The sequence below is a fragment of the Cetorhinus maximus genome, chromosome 16, assembly GCF_964194155.1.
Source record: "Cetorhinus maximus chromosome 16, sCetMax3.hap1.1, whole genome shotgun sequence".
NCBI lineage: Eukaryota > Metazoa > Chordata > Chondrichthyes > Lamniformes > Cetorhinidae > Cetorhinus > Cetorhinus maximus.
Window position 1 is genome coordinate 65,544,041 of NC_135894.1, and position 21,228 is coordinate 65,565,268.

General features: G+C 44.1%; 1 protein-coding gene across 8 annotated transcripts in view; it reads left to right on the forward strand.

The window, feature by feature from the left end:
• The window catches only part of LOC144691639 (FERM and PDZ domain-containing protein 4-like), a 646,062-nt gene that overhangs the window by 201,705 nt on the left and 423,129 nt on the right, over positions 1-21,228 (forward strand). Inside the window, exon 1 of one of the 8 annotated variants that reach the window (XM_078559938.1) lies at positions 19,270-21,106. The exons of the other annotated variants lie outside the window; for them this stretch is intronic. The gene's annotated coding sequence lies outside the window, so the exon portion shown is untranslated. Of the gene's footprint in view, positions 1-19,269; positions 21,107-21,228 lie in introns of those variants that run through there. 8 annotated transcript variants of the gene reach the window in all.

Consider the following 21,228-nt stretch of genomic DNA (forward strand, 5'->3'; position numbering starts at 1 on the left):
TCTACTGGCTCTGCTTGGAGTTGCAGAAATACTGAGCATTAAGAGAAGTTGCTTACCAAAGTTGAACATGCCAGAGATTGCTGCTGCATGTGGGAAAAGTGTTGGACATTAAGAACTCTGAGCAAACAGAGTTTGCTCTGCGTCATGGAGGCTCTAGTTATAGAGCCCTTCAGCTACAGCATGAAAGGGAAACGGTGCAGAGGCAGCAAATAAGAAAACAATGAAGGAGAAGAGGGGGAGCAAGGCTCTCAGGAGCACTTCTCACAGCTCCACCCTAGCCAGGAGCAGCATGTTCATTGTCTGCAACTCATGGAAGAGGTGCTCACAGAACTCTACCACCAGATTAAAACAGAGCTGCAGCCTCACAGCAGGGCGGGGATGGCACTACCGTATTTTAAATGGGTGGGGGGGGGATGGGGGGTGGGGGGCTTGCAAGAACAGAGGGACCTGGGGGTGCATATCACAAATCTTTAAACCTGGCAGGAGAAGTCGAGGTGGTTATAAAGTATATACTCGACTGTGTAATTGGTAAAAAGTACATACTTGGCTGTGATATTGAACACAAAAAAAATAAGATCATTCTAAATCTCTATGGCCTGAATTTTCGAGTCGGCGAGCATGGGGCGGGGCCCGCTCGCCAGCTTGTAAAATGACGCACGGTGACATTGGGCGTGCGTCCCGACGCCACCGCCTGTCATTCAGCTTTTCAGTTCGGCGGGCGTGCCGTCAAATCGGCTGCACACTCGCTGAACTGTCAAAGGCCGTTAAATACCAATTAAAACACTTAACGGAGCTGCCTGTCCAACCTTAAGGTTGGGGGGCAGGCGAGGAGCCTAGACAGCTTTCGCATTTATCATGAAACCTCATCCACGGGCGGAGTTTGGTTTCTTGAAGGTATTAAAAGTTTTATTAAAATTTTTAATAACATTCATAGACATGTACCAGCTCATGTGACACTTTCACATGAGGGGACATGTCTTAAATATTTTTTTTCTTTATTAAAATTTTTAGGACTTCATCCAATCTCTCTGAGGCAGCTCTGCGCCTCAAGAAGATTTCTGCGCTCTTTCACGTGCATGTGCGAAAGAACGCACTCCCCAACTCAGGCAAGCCCCCCCCACCCCCCGACACCCCCACCTAGCTCAGCGCTTCCAGGCCCACCCACATAAAATGGCGGCACCCACCCGCCCACGCCCGCCCCCGCACAACCCCCTCCAATAGGGAGAAAACTCTCCCCTGTAAATCTGCTGTTAGACCTCAGCTGGGGTATCATACAATTCTAGACGCCACACTTTAATAACGATGTCAAGGCCCTGGAGAGGCTTTTGAGATATGGAGAAAGTTCATCAGGATGTTATCAGGGATGAGGGGATTCAATTATGTGGAGAGATTGAGAAACTGGGATTGTTCTCCTTACAACAGAGAAGTTTAAGGGGAGACCTAATATTCAAAATTATATGGAGTTTTAACAGAGTAAAAAAGGAGAAATGATTTTCTCTAGCAAGTTGGTCAGTAATGAGAGATCATAGATTTAAAATAATTGGCAAAAGAACTAGAGGGGGAATGAAAAGAAATTACTTGACACAGAGGATTGTTAAATTCCAAAATACACTAGCTGAAAGGGTGGTGGCATCAGATTATGTTGGAACTTTGAAAAATCAATTAGACATGTATATAAAGAGGAATGATGGAAAATCAGCAGGAATGTGCGATTACATTGGACAGCTCTTTCAAGGTGTACTCTTGCTACAGGTGTGATGGACTGAATGTCCTCCTTCTGAGCTGTAAGATTCTTTAATTCTATATTGACAGATTGATTGTAAGTGAGTAGTTAAGCTACCTTTTACTCAGGGGAGAGGAGGAAGATAGGTCAGGCAAGCACAACGAAATGAAGTTTATGGGTGGGTTAACTGACCCTTGGGAGGGGATTATAGTTTTAATGTCATTCTCTTTAATTAATTATATGCACCATCATCTCGATAAAGGATATTGGAATATAGGGGAAAATTTCAAAATTTGTTGATGATAACAAACTTGGAGTGTGACAAACAATGAGGATGATACCTATTGATTGCAACAGGACAAAGGTAGGCTAGCAGAATGGGAAGACAAGTGGCAGATGGAAGATCATACAGAGAAGTGTGAGCCGATGCATTTTGGCAGAAAGGGTAGGGAGAGGCAATATGGATTACATGGCACAGCTCTAAAGAGTGTGCAGGGACAGAAGGACCTGAGGGTTCATATGCATAGATCTTTGAAGGTGGCAGGGTGTACTGAGAAAGTATAGGATCTTGGCCTTCATAAATATAAGTATTGGTACAAAAGCAGGAAGTTATGCTGAATCTTTATAAAGCTCTGGTGAGGCTGCAGCCACGGTACTGCATCCCGTTCTGGTCACCACAATTTAGAAATACCGTGAGGATCCTTGAGAAGGTGAAGACGAATTTACCAGAACGATTCCAAGCGTGAGGGATATTTTATCTACAAGGTTAGGTTGGAGAAGCTGGGGCTGTTCTCCTTGGAGCAAAGGAAGTTGAGCAGAGATCTGATAAAGTTGGACAAGATTGTGAAAGGTTTAGGTTAGGTAGACAAAGAAAAGCTTTTCCCATTAGCTGATGTTACAAGGACTAGGGGACAGAGATTTAAGGCTTTGGGCCTTGGGCAAGGATGTGAGGAAGAACCTTTTTACACAGTGAGTGTTAATGACCTGGAGGGTGCCCACAAGGGTGATGAAAGCAGAGATGATCATAATTTTGAAAGGAAATTTGAAGAACACTTGAAGGAAATAAACTTACAGAGGTATAGAGCTGGGGACTGGGACTGACTAGTTAGCTCTACAAAGAGCTGGCTTGAACTCGATAGGCTGAATGGTGGCCCCCTTTTGCATCATGACTTTTATGGTTAGGATTGTATCTCAACCTTTGGAGTCCCAATGTCAGGACGAAAAAGGGATCCCAAGAAAGGAACAGAGAGTCAGGAAGTTGAAAATCATGCTAGCTGTTGTTGTTTATGATGTATCCTGGAGACGTTTCTTCTGAAAAGGAAGTCCTTGGTTTGGATTATTGAAGGAATTTATTAGCTCATATTGAGAACTTACACTAGGGCAGTCTCATTGAGCACTGGAATTGCTACATCATGCCATATCAACAATATGAAGGTTCATAGCTAGGCTGTAAGTTAAGTGTGCTGTGTTTATATTTTGAACAAAGACTTTGTCCTTTTAATGGCAGTTCTGAAGTGGATTTTAAAACAGACCCTATACGTTTACAGGAATTGCAGCATTTTCTGCTTAATCAGATCAACCCTACCAGTTATTAAACTCCAATTCAGTTTTCCAAGTGCTTCAGTAACTAATTATCAATGTTGACAATTTCTAATCCGTTCCAATGGACCAGCCATGCAACAGTTTCTGGGAATGTATGAAAGATTTCTGTCATATGGAAATTGTCCTCCCTTTGTTGAATAGAACAAACTGCACTCTAGTGCAGAGTTTTCCAATCGGGCAATCATCGAGAAGTGCATTATTAACATCTGCTCAACATTACTCTGCCAATCCTGCCTGATCATGTAATGTCAGTTACACAACTGACTGGATATGATGAGACAAATGGCCTCCATCTGTGCTGTAAATCTTTCCAGGTTTCTATGAAAATCTTCCCCATTGACTCTAACATCAAATTTCTGCAATGTATGATGGGCGAAATTTTACAGCTCCTCCTGCTAGCAGGACTTTCCGGTCCAACCGAAGTCAATGGAGTTTTGAGTGGCTCGCCACATTTTCTGGCTCCTGCCATGATGGGGCCATAAAATTCTGCCTAATATAGTAGGGTTTGATGTTTGCAAAAAGTAGAGAAGCTACCCAGTCACCAGCATCTAGATTTCCTTCATCTTAATTGAACATAAAGATTTAACCAGATAAAAAAAACTAAGATGAAATCAGTAATGGCATTTTCCTTTATGACCCTGAATTGCTTTGAGATTTTTTTAATGTTAAAAGTGTTACATGAATGCAAACGGCTGTTATTGTAAAACAAAATAAAACTGAATTATATGATCTTACATCAAGCAAGAATACCTCTGTATATATTTCAAAGACACATCAGATGCTTTTTAAATTAGTTTTAAGTGATAGCTTTTAGTTTACTTGCCAAGAAATTTTGATCTATGATCTCCCCTGTCATATTTTTAAGAAGCTGATGTTCTAGATTAATAATGGAATGATTGGGTAAATGAGGAATTGGGTCCCTTAAACAAGGATTATGCATCTGCATTTGTCATATGCTGAAAGATTGGGGTCAAATATTTAATTCAGCAAAATGACATAACATCATGGCTATAGTGTTACAGCAAATCCAATATCCTTACGCAAGATAGCATGATGGATAAAAAATTCTTGTTTTCAAACTGGGGGTCAATGTGTATTGTGCCAAACATTTATGTGTTGAAGTAATGTACATTGTGTAACTGTGTTTTTTTTTACATCCATTATAATCACTAGATTTATTCCTGGGATAAGAGGATTATCCTATGAGGAGAGATTCAATAGAATGAACCTATAGTGTTTAGATGAATGAAATGTGATCTCATTGAAACATGCAAGATTCTGAGAAGGCTTGACAGGTTTGATGCTGAGCAGATGTCTCCCCTGCGGCATAGTCTAGAACCAGGGGACGTAGTCTCAGGAAAAGGGGATGGCCATTCTGGACTGAAGTGAGGAGAAATTTCCACACTCAGAGGGTTGTGAATCTTTGGAATTCTCTACTCCAGAAAGCTGTGGATGCTCATGGTTGAGTATGTTCAAGGCTGAGATGGATAGACCTTTGGATCAAGTGATATAGGGAGTGGACATTGATAAGAGATGTGGACTTATCTTGTTTCGGGTGGAGGTCAAGGACTCCACTTCCAGGCAAGCCCAAGAGTTCTGAGGCATACATGGAGTGCAGCAGGGTGACAGGCTACACATGGTCTGTTAGTTTTGTTTTTTTTCAGTTTAAGGGCTCAGCTTGGTACAAAAGCCATGGTCTCAGGAACTAGTTTTAAGTGCCTTAACAAGGGGAGTCCTAGCACTGAGAGAGGGAATCCAGGGAGGCAACCCAAAGAGAGGATGACCATAGGGGAAGGAGCCACTGGGAGGAGACCACCAGAAAGAACCATGAGGGAGAGAAACCACTGGGGAGAGGAGCAAAAGAAGAGGCTCCAAGCAGCAAAAGTGCTGCTGTTGGCAGGCTCCAGGTAGTAAGGGCTCAGGAGAAGCCTTAGAAAGCTGAAAAGACAGCACGATATTGGTGATACCATGCAGCCAACTGTGGGGGCAAAGGTTACCTACCCTTTGGAGTAATGGTGTTCTGTTCAGCATGTTGTGACCATGAGTCAGTGATGTATTGCAGCCTCAGGAAGCCAGTGGAATATAGTCTCAGGAGAAGAGATTAAACCATCAAGAGGTGGGCAGTTGTTGAGGAAGTCTGAGTCAGAGTGACTTTTTGAGGGAATTCAGATGCTAGATCTTTGAAAGTGGCGGCTTTCAATCCCTCATGGGTTTTAACAAGGCTGTGTAACTCATAATGGACACTGACATCTGGGTGGGTTGCTGAGAAATTTGTGGGATCAACCTTGGTTGAATCTGCTATTTATTGTGCAGTGTGGTATGCTCAACCACAGTTTGCCTGTTGATTCACATATACCTCATGATAATTCTGAAGGTTAGAGCATAAGATAGATATTGTATTTTTTTTACTTGACTGGCTTTGTAAAGTTTATTTTGGTTTGTTTAAAATTGTGTCCACTCTTGTGGCTTTATTCTTTTAGGTAAGTACCTGGGACCTCAAACTTTGTCTGCATTAAACAAAAAGTTAATGATCCCTAACCAGATCGCACCAAAATTTGGGTGTCTGGTCCAGGATCGTAACAGCAGGAAAGGGGAATTTACATTAATGATCAGCCACAATCTTATCATATGATGGAACAGGCTCAAGGACCATATGGCCTACTCTTGCTCCTATTTCTTATGTCCTTATAATCTGTGAAGTTGATATTTGGAAAACCAATATTCAGAGTATGATCTATAAACAGTTGCATAATTATACTTGGATGAGGGAGGGTGTTTATGTTCTAATCAAGAGAAACAGTTATTGAAGAATAGCACTGGACCCTAAGTTTTTTCAGTCTTACATTTATTTGCAGAGTTAAACATTACAAGTATATACCACCTAACCCAACCACACAGTTTCAATAAGTGTCTCTTGTTATGTGCTCGAGTGAAACCCTAGTTAATGCCCATCACCTGCACACACTTAAACACAAAGTGCAATTAACAATTTATATACGGAAATTGAATGAGGACAGAATCACAATTGAATCTCCCTGTCGCCTCTGCTAAATAGCCACAAAAATTGAACAGTCCAAATTCACATCTGAAGAGTAGTTATTTGAGCTATATATTAAAGGCTTTGCATCAATAAAATATAATTTTTTAAAAATTACTTAAATTTTAACAGACTTCAAACAGGATTCATAACATTAAATAATTGTAGTTTTTGTGTGTTGTGTTATTTTGTGGCACAGATACTTCCTTTGATATAATAAGGTTGTGTCCCAATTAATTGTCCTGGAGCTAACACTGAATGACTGATTGGAAGCCTGGCACCTCACTTTGAGGATAAATTGGCCATTACATTTGAGACAGCAAAACCTAAGGTACATTTTGAAGCCTGTTGTACATATGAAAATGCATCCTTTTTAGTAACGGTATTATGATTTTAATAAATTGGCTTCTTTCCAGATTTGCTCCTGGGCTGGTGATTTTGCCAAATTATGGTCCAAATTACTGGCACTAAGACAAGTGAATAATAATATTCTTAAAATGTAAAGAGGAAGCAGCACAGCAAATATAACAGTGAAATAGATCACAACCTTAACTATGTTGTTGCTTTATCAACATAATCATAGATCTATTATTGCTAGGCAACATCTGCCAAATGTGATTTAAATTTTTGATGCAAATGCCGGATTATTTTCAGGAAGCAATGTGACCTCATCACCTGCCGTGTCATTACTAATTATTTTTAGCCTAACCCTACCGGTGGTTGAGAGTAATCATTACAAAACAATAACAACAAATGGGGAGATGGTGGGTGTAGTGGTAATGTTAATTGACTAGTAATCCAGATGGCAGCTGGTGAAATTCAAATAATAATTCTGAGATTGTCATTTTGGTAGTACAGAACCCACCTTCTTCACTAATGTTCTTTAGGAAAGGAAATCTGCTATCCTTACCCAGTCTGGCATATTGCTCAAAAAAGACATTTTGTCGGAGCTTTTCATATTGAACTCATCAGGACAATTGCAAGAATACCAATGTCAGGGGAAGCAACAACTTTATGCTGTATGAGAAGATAGTGCTGATTGGTTGGCAAATATAATTTGATTGGGAGGGGTGTTGTCATGGAGAATACACCAGTTAATGGTGACTGAAAGTTAACTGCCATTGTTTGAAATTTAAACCAGGCAGCTTGATTCCAATTGGTCAAGACATTGTCCTGAGGAATGAACCAGCTGATGGCTATCATTTATTTTGTTTATCTGAATTATTTTGCATGTACTGGAAGCTACATATTAATACAGAGGGCCCTGTTCTTTGCAGATAAAAGAACACGTACACACATCGCGCCTGTTCCAGCTAAACAAAATAAGCAATAGCCATTTGCTGGTTCATTCCTCAGGGCAATGCCTTGACTGATCAGAGCCAAGCTGCCTGGTTTAAATTTCAAACAATGTTTGGCAATTAACTTTCAGTCACCATTAACTGATGCATTCTCCATGGCAATCCCTCTACCAATCAGATTCTACTTGCCAGCCGATCAGCACTCTCTTACACAGTGTAACGTTGTTGCTTCCCCTGACATTGGTATTCTTGCGATTGTCCTGAGGAGTGCAAGATGAAAAGCTTCGACAAAATGTCTTTTTTAAGCAATACTCAAATTCTGAAATTGGAAAGTTAATCTCAGTAAGGGTGACCGTGAAACTTCCATCAATTGTTATGGAAACCCACCTTGTTCACTAATGTTCTTTAGGAAAGGAAATCTGCTGTCCTTACCCAGTCTGGCATATACGTGACTTCAGATCCACAACTGCCCTCTGAAACAGCCTCATAAGCCACTTAGCTCAAGGGTAATTAGGGATGGGCAACAGATGCTGGTTTTGTTAGTGATGCCCATATACAATGAAAGAATAAAAAAAAAACATACTGTATTTTGAATCAGTGCCCTGCAGGAAATTAACTGCCATCTACACATGAAGGCTCTAAGAGAAGCACAGTGGGTGAGCTTCAAGCAATAATCAATCTCATATGGGAGAAAACCTTTTATTGAAAACATTTTTTCTATGACGTTAAATCTGCCTCTGGCAATGCTTTCTAATTCCAAGGAAAAATGTGTTTAAAGGGCTAGTAAGCCAGCGTGGAAAAATCTCTTCTTTGTTTACATTACTCTTGTTTGTTTTTTCCTTGTCACTTTCTTGGTTCCTTTGCCAAAAGCACTTTGCAATCACTAGTTCGGGCTGCATGGACTGACATTTACAATTACATAATCATTTCTGTTTAGACATCTGGATAAAACAGCGTTACTGTTATTCTTCAGCCAGGCCCCCGTCAAATACATCTGTTTACTCGGCTGCAGGCACTAAACACCATAGACTCTCACTCACCAACATTTGCATCTGCCGAAACACGCATCTCCATTCAACCAACAATCCGCAGGGCAATTAATTAGCAAAACTGCTGTCCCAGCTGGAGGACGTTTGAGTGCAAAGGTTACTTCGATCTCACATGTATTAAATGCTGCAGACAAGACCACCAACAAGATAATCATGGTGCCTTTTCCCATGAATTGAAAAAGGCAAATGCTTCAGAATAAAACATAAAAGATGTTCTTGCTGACTGTGCGTTAATCTTGTTAATCTCTCGAACGATACAAGTGACAGCCTAGTTGTTCATGCATGTGAAGTAATTTAATATGCTTCAAACGCAGTGCATACTTGGGATGGGCAAGTACAGTCAGAAAGAGGTCCACAGGGACTTTCCCTCTCCATCCAGCGGATATCGTTAGAATGGATAGATTTTCTCCATAATTAGGGACCAGTTGTGATGTGTGTTGCGATTTGTATTAATCTGTCTCATTTCTCGTGTGTTCTGCAGTTTGAGAGTGGCAGTCTATTACATAGGGTGGAATTTTCCAAGCCCGCTGCCGATGGGCGTAATTGGTGGTGTGCGCGGAAAATATGGTGGGACCCACTTCACGATGGCGTGAAGGCAGGTCGCGATCTTCCACTCAGCCTGCTGATGGCAGGCCGCGTTTCCCGCCATCGGTCGGCGGGTAGCTAATTGTTATATATTAGCATAGAAGTAAAAGGCCATCCCGCCAGGCTCTTGGAACCCCACCATAGCGCCCCTCACAACAGTACACTGGCGACGTGCACTTGGCAGCCTTCACTTTGGGAGAGCTGAGGTGAGTTAGCAGCAGCGTTCTCCACAGCTCGTCTGTTGTTTACAGACCTCAGGGGTGTTGGGGAAAGGGGGAAACTGATGCCTGGGCCTGCAAGCAACTGCTGAGGGGGGGTGTCTAGGGGCAAATGCTGGCCAGCCTCGGAGGTGAATGCTGAGGAGTGGGGGTGGGGTCAAGTGCTGCCCTGGGGCTGCATCCCATGCACAGGCAATCGAGGTGGGGGGCAGGGTAAGTGGGGGCATTAGGGACACCTGTACAAATAGACCATGCGTCTGCAACTGAGACAGATCTGGTGCAGCCACAGTGATATGACTGGGGGCAGGCTCCTAGTCTGCCTGACCATGCAAGCAATGCAGAGGCACCAAAGGGCCACCAACTGCTCCATACCATACCTCCCCCACCGCCCCACCCCCCCCAGCACAGACTTGGAGTCCACCACCACTTTATTGGACCGTGCAGCAGTTGGACTGCACACGTTGTACAATCTTCTCGCCAAAGCTGGCCATGTAGCAGTCACTGCTGGAGGAGCTCACAGTCCCTTGCAATCTCAGCATCCTGGTTTGGACCAGTGTTCCCTATGTCGCAGGCTGACAGGGCAGCCATGCAGTGCACCCATCTCTGGCCATCCGAGGGGTGACCAGCACTCTCCGGGAAGCGTTAAGGGGTCGTCACACTGGGCCAGGAATGGTGCTAAGTACAGCCATGATAACCACGTCTCTCTCTCCCTTTCATGCTACAGGAGGACCACGTCAGGGTCATGGATCCTGGTGACCTAGCTGTATGCCTGATGGCCTACAGAGACTGTAGAAGACGGAGGAGGGAGAGACTGAGGCACCTGGCCGCACAAAGGCAGGAGCAGCAACCTCATGAAGAAGGGGCAGCAGGGGCTCCCGCACACGCTGCCCAGGAGCGACTGCGAGGTGTGGCTAGTCAGTGCCTAGCGACACCCAGGGTCTATAGACACAGCCTGCCATTCCTGCAGATGACTGAGAGCCAGTGCCACTGACGACTGTGCATGTCTAGGGGCCTGGTGGCTCACATCTGCCACTTACTGCAGGACTTGGCGTCAAGGGGACATGGAGGGCATCCACTGCCAGTGGCTGTGAAAGTAACCGTGGTGCTCAATTTCTACACCAGTAGCTCCTTTCAGGACTCCACAGGTGACCTCTGTGGGATTTCACAATTCACCACCCACAAATGCATCCATGAGATCACAGATGCCATCTTCTCCATGGCACACAACTTTGTGCATTTCGCCCGGGACCGGGACAGCCAGGATACAAGGGCCATTGGATTTGCCCTGATCTCGGAATTCCCACAGATACAGGGTGTGATTGACTGCACTCATGTGGTGCTCAGGTCTCCATCGTTACACTGGGTGGACTTCATCAATTGCAAGGCTTCCACTCACTGAATGTGCAGCTGGTACGCGACCACCAGAAACGCATCCTGCAGGTACGCGCACGGTTTCCAGGGAGTGTGCACGAAGCCTACATCCTGAGTCGCTCGCAGATCTCTGCCGTCTTCCAGGGTCTACAGAGGCTGCAGAGTTGGCTCCTTGGGGACAAGGGCTACCTGCAGAGGCCGTGGCTGATGACACCCATGCGGCGGCCTCAGACTGCAGCAGAGTGACGCTATAATGAGGCTCAGGCAGCAGCTCGCAACTTGGTGGAGCAGACCATTGGGATGCTGAAGATGAGGTTCCAGTGCCTGGACAAGTCTGGTGGAGCCCTGCAGTACAGCCTGCAGAGGGTGTCACGCATCATTGCCGTCTGCCGCGCCCTTTACAACCTGGCGCTGCAACGGGGAGAGGAGCTGGCTGAGGAGGAGATGGAAGAGCTGCACGTCTCCTCCGAAGAGGAGGACACTGACAGGGATGAGGGTGAGGGTGTCCTCGGTGGTGATGACGACAGGGATGAGGCACTCACACTGGCGAGACGAGGCAGGCATGCTCGGGAGGCCCTCATAGCTGCTAGATTTGTGGAGGATCATGATGACATGCAGTGAGGTGTCCCCATAGATCTTCGCAGTTGTAAATATTTGATTCCAGTCTGGCTTATCACAGCGCCAATACCCTCTATGAGAATGCTCCTGTCATGGAGATGCAGTAGAGGCCCTAATAGCTTCTGAATGAACAGTATGTACAAGTCATCAACACCCATGGCCAGGCTGTGCAACTACTTTTACCTAACTTTCCTAACCCTGCCATTATGCCTTGGTGCTCCCCGAACATCCACAGCGGAGGTGGAGGCAGCGTGCTGACTGTGATGCCCTGTCTGTGATGACTTTGGTGGGCATCCTCTGGAGGGCCGAGACTTGGAGGGCCCCGACCTGCTTTCGGGGTCCTGCTGTGTGGCAGGTGGCACCCTAAGACCATAAGACTTAGGAGCAGAAATTAGGTCATTCGGCCCATCGAGTCTGCTCCGCCATTCAATCATGGCTGATAAGTTTCTCCCGCCTTCTCCCCATAACCTTTGATCCCCTTACCAATCAAGAACCTATCTATCTCGGCCTTTAATACACTCAATGACCTGGCCTCCACAGCCTTCTGTGGCAATGAATTCCAAAGATTCACCACTCTCTGACTAAAGAGGTTTCTCCTCATCTCTGTTCTAAAAGATCTTCCCTTTACTCTGAGGCTGTGCCTTCAGGTCCTAGTCTCTCCTACTAATGGAAACATCTTCCCCACGTCCACTCTATCCAGGCCTTTCAGTATACTATAAGTTTCAATCAGATCCCCCCTCATCCTTCTAAACTCCATCGAGTATAGACCCAGAGTCCTCAAATGTTTCTCATATGTTAAGCCTTTCATTCCTGGGATCGTTCTCATGAACCTCCTCTGGACCCTCTCCAGGGCCAGCACATCCTTCCTGAGTTACGGGGCCCAAAATTGCTCACAATATTCTAAATGTGGTCTGACCAGAGCCTTATAAAGCCTCAGCAGCACATCCCTGCTTTTATATTCTAGTCCTCTCAAAATAAATGCCAACATTGCATTTGCCTTCCTAACTACCAACTCAACCTGCAAGTTCACCTTAAGAGAATCCTGGACTAGGACTCCCAAGTCCCTCTGCACTCCAGATTTCTGAACTCTCTCCCCATTTAGAAAATAGTCTATGCCTCTATTCTTCCTACCAAAGTGCATGACTTCACACTTCCCCAAGTTGTATTCCATCTGCCACTTCTTTGCCCATTCTCCTAACCTGTCTAAATCCTTCTGCAGCCTCCCCGCCTCCTCAATACTACCTGTCCCTCCACCTATCTTTGTATCTTCTGCAAACGTAGCCAGAATGCCCTCAGTTCCTTCATCTAGATCATTAATGTATAAAGTGAGAAGTTGTGGTTCCAACACTGACCCCTGTGGAACTCCACTAGTCACTGGCCGTCATCCTGAGAAGGACCCCCTTATCCCCACTCTCTGCCTCCTGCCAGACAGCCAATCTTCTATCCATGCTAGTACCTTGCCTCTAACACCATGGGCTCTTATCTTACTGAGCAGCCTCCTGTGCGGCACCTTGCCAAAGGCTTTCTGGAAGTCCAAGTAGATAACATCCATTGGCTCTCCTTTGTCTAACCTACTGGTTACCTCCTCAAAGAATTTTAACAGTTTTGTCAGGCATGACCTCCCCTTAATGAAACCATGCTGACTTTGCCCTATTTTACTATGCACTTCCACCCTCCTCGGCCTGTGAAGCTCGATCTGCAGAGATCACAGGAAGAGGGCAGTCAGATGGGCTGGTCACTCCCAGGGTCACATGGGTGGATGGCCTGCTGATCCTCCACCCTATGGGTGCCCAAGGGACCTTGGCTAACTCTGTGAGTGGAAGGGGTAGCTGGAGTGAGATCGAGCTGCCCAGCACCCCTCTCGTGTACACATTGTTGGAGGTCAACTATGGCATCGGTGATGGAGTTAAGCCCACGCAGCAGTGCAGGAGTGATGTCCTGGACCAAGGTCTCTATGGTTGCCACCATCCGGCCAGTGTTGACCTCAGTGCGTTGCAATGCCGGTGTTCTCATCTCAGCCTGAAGGCGGATGGACTCCTCCATCGTGCTTTGCCATCTGAGGAGTGTAGCGGACATCCCTTCCTGATGTTCCCGAGTTTGCCTTTGCAGCTCCAGAAACTGTGACATAACTGAGTCCAGAGGCTCGTCATCTGACTCGGACTCAGCAATGTTCTGGCCTCCAGCTGTCCTCCGAGTGCTGGGGACCTGGGAAGTCACTGCCTCCGCCTGTTGTGGATCAGAAAGCGCGATGTGCTCCCCAGATTGTGATCCCAATGCTACTCTAAAACTAGGTCCCACCAAGGTGTGGGTCTCTCTGCCTGTGGAGGGTGTGGATGAGCGCTGTGACAGGACGTCAGGAAGGATGCATCCAGATTCCTCTTCAGAGATTTCCTCGGGGCTTGATTGGAGGTCATGGACTCTGTCGGCTGTTTGGCAGATGTGCCTGCAAAAGCAAGGGGAGATAATTAGTGCATGGCAGTGGCCTGTGAAAGAGGACACATCACTCACAGCATGGTTGTCTGATGGATGTTGCACTGCTGGATCCTCACTTGGTAGAGCAGGGCCGACTCACTGTCAGCACAGGACCGGTCCCGGTCATTGCTGGCCAGCTGGATGGTTCTGTTTTCGAATTCTGTAAGAACTTTGATCTCCGGCATCCCTCCACCTGTCTGCAACCTTTCCCTCCTGTTGTGAGCCAGTTTGTCCTGCATGGATAGAGATGGGAAGAGTCTATCAGGACATTTACCAGACCAGATGGTAAGTATGCCTGGCCTGTGTGGGTGGTGAATGGTCCCATGGACGGGATGAGGACAATGATGGTGTGTGTGAAAGAGTGAATGGTGATGTCCCTTGCACTGGCAGTGAGTGAGGGACCTGTGGATGTGATGGGCTTGAGTGTGTGTGAGTTGGGGGTGATGAAAAGATTGACTTACCCCAGCAGAATGCGGGAGATCATTCATCCTTTTGTGGCACTGGGTGGCGGTCCTCCTCTGCAGGGCGTTAATGCTGACCACCGCTGCCACCACCTCCCAAGCCGGGTTGGTGACATTGCTACCCATCCTGCGGCCAGAGCGGGGGTAGAGCACATCCCGTTGGGCCTCCACGGCATCCGGAAGTCGCTTGAGGGACCCGTCGTTGAAGTGGGGGCTGCAGTCTTTTTGCCTATGCTGGCCATGTCTCCCAGGCAGTGGTGTTGAGCTGGTGGCGATGAGCACTATGCTGGCGGCTGCCTTTTAAAGATGGCGGCTAGCGTGATGCAACAGCGGGATGATGGTGAGCGGGTGAATGAGAACGCGGCATGTTGCGTGGGAGTGAATATATAATGAGGTGGATTTGGGAAGTTACGGCGTGAAAACCCGCCATTTTCATTGGTGGGCAGGACTCCATTTTACCCGCTCGCTTCCGCACTTAGCGCAATTTTGGGAAAGTTCCGCCCATAGATTTCCAGGAAAAGCTTCTAAACTACTTGATATTTTCTCATACCAAGGTGGACTCCATAAAATGTGCACTCATATATTCCATAGGTACTTGCCCTTTCTACACTTTACATGGTTTTTTCGGCCCATACAAATAAAACTTTTTACTGGTGTAACAAGTGCCAACATGCTTTTTTTCCCAGGCCACCGTTGACCTGTAAAGAATTCAAGCAGATCTAATGCTATGCGAATTTTCAGAATATTAGGTTTTGCAATTGCAATGATTGGTACATCTAAATGGTTTTATAATATAAACTGTCCTCCTTAAAGTTATGAATATAAATTATATGAAGATAAATGAAAAGTAAGTTGAGAAAAGGCTACTGTTGCATCCTGTGGATCCTCATCGCCAGCTTGTTGTGAGAGGTGGCCGAGATGGTACTATTGATAGAGTTGATCAGCAGACACTTCTTAGGTCGAGACTTGTTTATTTACAAAGGGACTCAGCAACAACTAAACATGTGCTTACACTTCAAACTCTATCTCTACGCTATGAAGGACTAAATTACTGAGGTAGCCCATGCTACTCTCCTATTGGATGCTAAGATCATGTGATCTTTTATAACATTCTTCTTAAAGGTATATTACACAACAGATAAAAACATAATTACCACATCCCTCCCCCTTTACTCAGAAATACATTTTATAGTTACAATTACAATTTTTTCAAAATATTTACACAGGTAAGTCATTTACAAATTCAGTCTTTCTGGGGGTTTCCTTATGCATGTAGAGCACCTCAGCTCTACAGCTTCAGATGCCTTGTCAGGAACTTCATTTTCCGGAGTTGTCTGAACAGCTTCTGTGGGCACCTGAAGATCTGTATCCTCCACTCTTGAAGGAACACCAGATATGTCTGTACCAGGTTGAGTTCTCTCAACAGGAAATGCTGACCCGGTCATGAACACTGGTGGAATCATTTCTTGGTGCATTGTTTCTCTCTTCCTTAGATGATCCACATGTCTCCGCATGACTCGGCTTTTCACCTTCACATAGTAAGATAGAGGTGCAGTCACTGCACTAATTTCACCCGGTAACCACTTTCGTCCTTCTCCAAAGTTCTTCACGTATACCGATTCTCCCACGGTAAATTTCCTCTTACAACTATGCCAGTTGTGTCTAGTTTTCTGACTTCACTGACTCCTTTCCACCTTCTCCACCCCACAAATTTGGCATTATTAAGCTCAATCTCATCCTGAGATGCAGTTTCATCAATAATTCTGCAGGTATGACACCTATTGTTGTGTGAGGGGTGGTCCTATAATGGAAAAGAAAGCGTGCTAGCTTGGTTGCTAAGGAATCTCCAGTTAACTTCTTCATGCCAGCCCTGAACGTTTGAACCGCCCTTTCGGCCAGTCCTTGGTACGGTGAAGTTTTTACGAGTGATAATGTTGTGGCTGATAAACCACTGAAACTCAGCACTCGTAAATGCCGTGCCATTATCAGAAAAGACCACTTCTGGTAGTCCATTAATGACAAAGCTTTGATGTAACTTCGCAATTGTAGCAGGAGACTTGTGCTCCCCACAATAAGATGCCATCCTGGCTGGTTATTTCATGTCTTCTGTTGAAGTACGGTTTCATTTAATCAGATACAGGCTCCTGTGACCAACCAAGAAGCACATGTTCTCATACTTGAGATAGGACTGGGTCCCCACTAGTCCAGTCCCTGATCTGTCGAGCGCATACTGGTGAGGAATCTAAGAAATTTAGCAATAAAACAAGTTCCTGTGCAACTGGGACTTCCTCATCATTTTCTTGTAAAGGCAAATGACTAAGTGCATTGGTGTTTGCAATTTGACTGCCAGGCCTATGTACGAAAGTATACTCGTATGCTGCCAAGATCAAAGCCTTATTTGTGTCTCTGTGCCTTCTTCTTTCTGGCACTGACTTTAATCTCGACCTTCTTTTCGGCTTCAATATTGGCCAGACTTCTCTCAGATGCAAGTCCGACTTGAGTGAACTCAGTGGCTGAGCCTTCCACAATCTCATCATCTGTCTGCTTCTTACGAAATTCTGCGACTTTTGCCTCCAAAGTCTCGTTAGCTTCATGTCGCTGATCCTTCAGCTTTTCCATCTCTTTTTTTTGTATTTGTCCGCTGCCTCCTGGAAAATTAAGCATTGTTGTGTCTTCTCTGCCAACCTATCCTTCAGTTTATTCTGAGAAGTGCTGAATTCTTTCTGTTTCTCTTCATACTTTTCCAGAGGTACAACCTTCGACCTAGGGAATCTTGTAGTGTGTGAAAGTCTTTCAGCAGATTTTCTTTATCCTTTCGAAGGTTGCTCATCTCATCTTGTACTCTGTCCTTAAGCATAGTCTTTTTGAGTTCCTTGTGCTGTTTGTCCATGTTTTGGCTTAAGACAGCCTGCAGTTTTTCAGGTTGTTCAGTCCTTGCAAATTCCTTTTCCAAAGCAGAAATGCTTCTTGCTCCATTTTGGAATCTCAGTGGTCAATCAAGGTTGATTTATCTTAGCTAATTTCATCCTAGAAGGCTTGGTCCTCTGCCTCTCAATACCAACATTGGTAACCATACCGATTGGCTTCCATAATGGACAGTTACTCCACTTATACCTTTGACTTGGATGTCTTCACCCGTGTACGTTTTTAATTGGGCAGTTTCTTCTTAATTTCATTGATGTTCACCATTATTAAGCTATACGTAGGTATGTTCCCCAATTATTGTAGTGGCAGCTCCTGTGTCCACTTCCATTCTAACAGGTCTACCATTCAGTTTCACTGTTACATATTTTGGTTCTGTCTTCCCAACCTTCACATTAAACAACAAGTAAATATCTGAATTTGTTGCTTCGGGCTCTTCTACACTATAGATCTCACTGGGTTTTTTTCTTTTGTTTAAAAGTCTGCTTGGCTCTCTTCTTGCACTGTCTCGTTATGTGTCCGTTTCTATGACAATAAAACTATTCTATTTTTTTTAAACTGCCAATCGTTAAAAGACTGCATGTTTCCACCTCTATTGAAATTATTTCTTGTTTTCTTTGCTAAGTCATTTCTTTTCATTTTCCTGCCAGCGGGAGCTGTTTCCTGCTTCTCAGCAGAGTCTTGCATTTTCGTGCCCTTTTTGCTGGGGCTTCCTGCCCGATGTGGAGGACGGTGCCATTTTGCGTGTCCTGTATGACTTTTGAATCTCTTACTGCACTTTCCAAATTTGCTTCGGGTAACAATCGCTCCTGAATCATGTCCCCATTCACACCGCACACTAGACTATCTCTAAACATGTTGTTTAGGGACGTACCAAGCTCACAATATTCCGTTAATTGCTTCAAACTTGCCACATAGCATGCAACTGTGTCCCCCGGGGCTCTATTTCTTGAGTTAAACTTGAACCGTTGCATCATTACTGAGGGCTTTGGTTGATAATGGCCCTTCACAAGGTCCATCAATTCATCCAAATTTTTTGAACCTGGGGCACTTGGTGCCGTCAAACTTCGAATTAAGCCAAAGGTTTTATTCTCACATGTATTTAAGAGGATCGCCTGCCTCTCCTCTTCCCCCGTAATCTCGCTCGCTTGGAGAAAGAACATGAGACGTTCAATGTAGTGAGACCAATCTTCCATTGCTGGATCGAAAGGATCAATTCCTCTGAATTTTAACATTCTGAGAGGGAGTTACTTCGATGATTTGAATGGAACTTCTACTTACAATTACTGTGCGAGTTACAGTGCTGATTTCATTTCTCTTGATTTCTTCTGTTAAACTTGTTTTATCCTCATTGCCAGTTTGTTGGATCCTGTGGACCATTATCGCTGGTTTATTGTGAGTGGTGGCCGAGTTGGTACTATTGATAGAATTGATCAGCAGACACTTCTTAGGTGGAAACTGTTAGTTTCTTTACAAAGGTACTCAGCAACAACTAAACATGTGCTCACAATTCAAACCCTGTCTCTACACTACTAACTACTAAATACTGAGATAGCCCACGCTACTCTCCTATTGGATGCTAAGATCATGTGATCTTCCTTTATAACCTTCTTCTTAAAGGTATATTACACATCAGATAAAAACATAATTACCACAGCTCCCAAGCCTGTCAATGTTTATCCTGTCCATTTTGCAATCCTGTGCACCATTCCTCCAAATGTTGTTATTTATAACTCCTGAGGGAGACCAAAAAAGAGGAAAAAACCTTGTGGTCAGCTTCAGGTGAAACACTGGAATATTTCTCTTGCTAGAAAGCCTGCCAAAACATCCAAGTTCATATGTTGGCATGAATCACAGAGCAATAAACATCAAAAAAGGTAAAAGCTATTTTTTGGCAATTTTTATTATGCAGTTTTTCAAAAAATTGTTTAGTATTATTTACATACCATTGTACTTTTAGGTGTACCGTACCATCTAATGAGGTGTCAATGCCTTTTTATCTGCTCTCTGACACAGTGTATGCAATCTGCCAAATTCTGTAACTGATTCTTCATGGCATTTACACAATACTCTCGATTGCACATTTAACAAGGGCACATACAAAATATGTTGGGGTTCATGATTTCATTTAGAAAAATGCTGCTTTACATCAACAGAGGTTGGACTTATTCAAATGTAGCATTAATTGAACTCCAGAAGTTAGTGAGTAATGAAGCATTAAACTGTCCTGTCTGTATAAGCAATGATATAGATGCAGCTTATGTAAACAATTTATAACAGCCATTTGCAAAGCTGAGAATTAAGTCTTCAACGTTTTGTCTTTCAACTGCAAAGTGAAGATGAAGATGGTATGGTTTATTGAAATGCAGCAGATTTGCAAAGAAATTAATAGCTGGGGACAAATGTGTCCTTCAAATACAATCCACTTACATAGATTATCCACAATAAGTGTACGCACTTAATTGAAGTAGCCTAGCCTATAAGATAGATTCATTTTTAAAGCTGCTGGAATTGATGATACATTTACTCTCTTAAATAATAAATGCACATTGAGAGTAATTAATCATCCCATATTATCCATCTGGGTGCTGAAAGAGATCAATGAATAAGTCAATAGTCATATTTCTCTTTATAGGATCATTTCAATTGGAATATTCAATTATAGAATTAGAGTGTATAATGACGGGTTTGGGGCAGAAAATAATTAATCAATACAAAATATTTGGAGCACTCTAATGAAAAAATATACAGTGCTGGAGAATAAACATAAAATATGAATTATATCTAGATATTTGACTTTACACAGTACCCCAAAATAAGATTATATAATTTCTGTTTTACAATAAGATTCACCGACCATGAACAGTTGTAAATTGCAGAAATCAATGCAATTCTATTTCCACAAGTTTAGAAAAAACTGAGGATTTGAATTACAGCTCAGTGAGGATTTGGGGTAGGTTTTCTTGTTAGCAATTCTCCTCATGTTTCAGATTAATGCATCCTATTCTCAGGAGAGGCTGGGCAGCAAATTTGCTCTGGTTCTTTTTAAAAGCCGATCTCATTCAATCCATCGTGAAAAGAGATCTGAAAGGGAGCAGGAAAGCAACTGGCATTTTTTTTTTCAATCACGAAGGAAAGCCCAAGCTTTGTGGGTCGGGGATTTTAATTTTTACCCCCAACTTTTCTGTGGGGTGCACGGGAAGAATCGCTTACGATGGAAACGTCCTCTTAAACGACTAATCCGCCAGCAAGATTAGCCAAGAAGTCTTCTTATTCGAAGGGCTGGTTACTCGGGGCTGCTCTCTTGATGGACTGAGCGTTGTAGCGTACAGTACATGAATGGGGTCAGCTCCTATTTCACGGTGAGAGGTGAAGCATGAGCGGTGCCTTGGAGATACAATGGGGTGGCGCGAGTAATTCCCCAGCATTTCTGTAACTGTGGTTAGCGGAATACCTGCTGGATTGCAAAAGTCTGTCTTAAAGCCGGTGGCTGTTTGTTTCTGTCGCGACCCAGGCATGACTCCAGGGCAGGCTTATGCAGAAAATGGACCAAAGTCTATCAGGGGCCATTGAGTTCTGCGTCAACAAAAGGCCGGATCACTTTCAGAACTGACACCGAAACTTGTGTGAGCACTGAATCAGCACTGTCTTTTAAAGAAAAACAACAGCTAATCCCTTGCTCTGCAAATGCCAAGGAATTTTAACGGACATTTCAATTATTTTATGAAAAAAAGCATCTACCACACGAAGGTAAGATATATTCTTCTGTTTCACTGGGCGGGGAGTCGAGACAGCACATTCCCCGATAATGTAAAAAGAGAATATATTATAAAGTATTGTCTGTGATTCCTTTGCAAAGCGGTTGCCATACT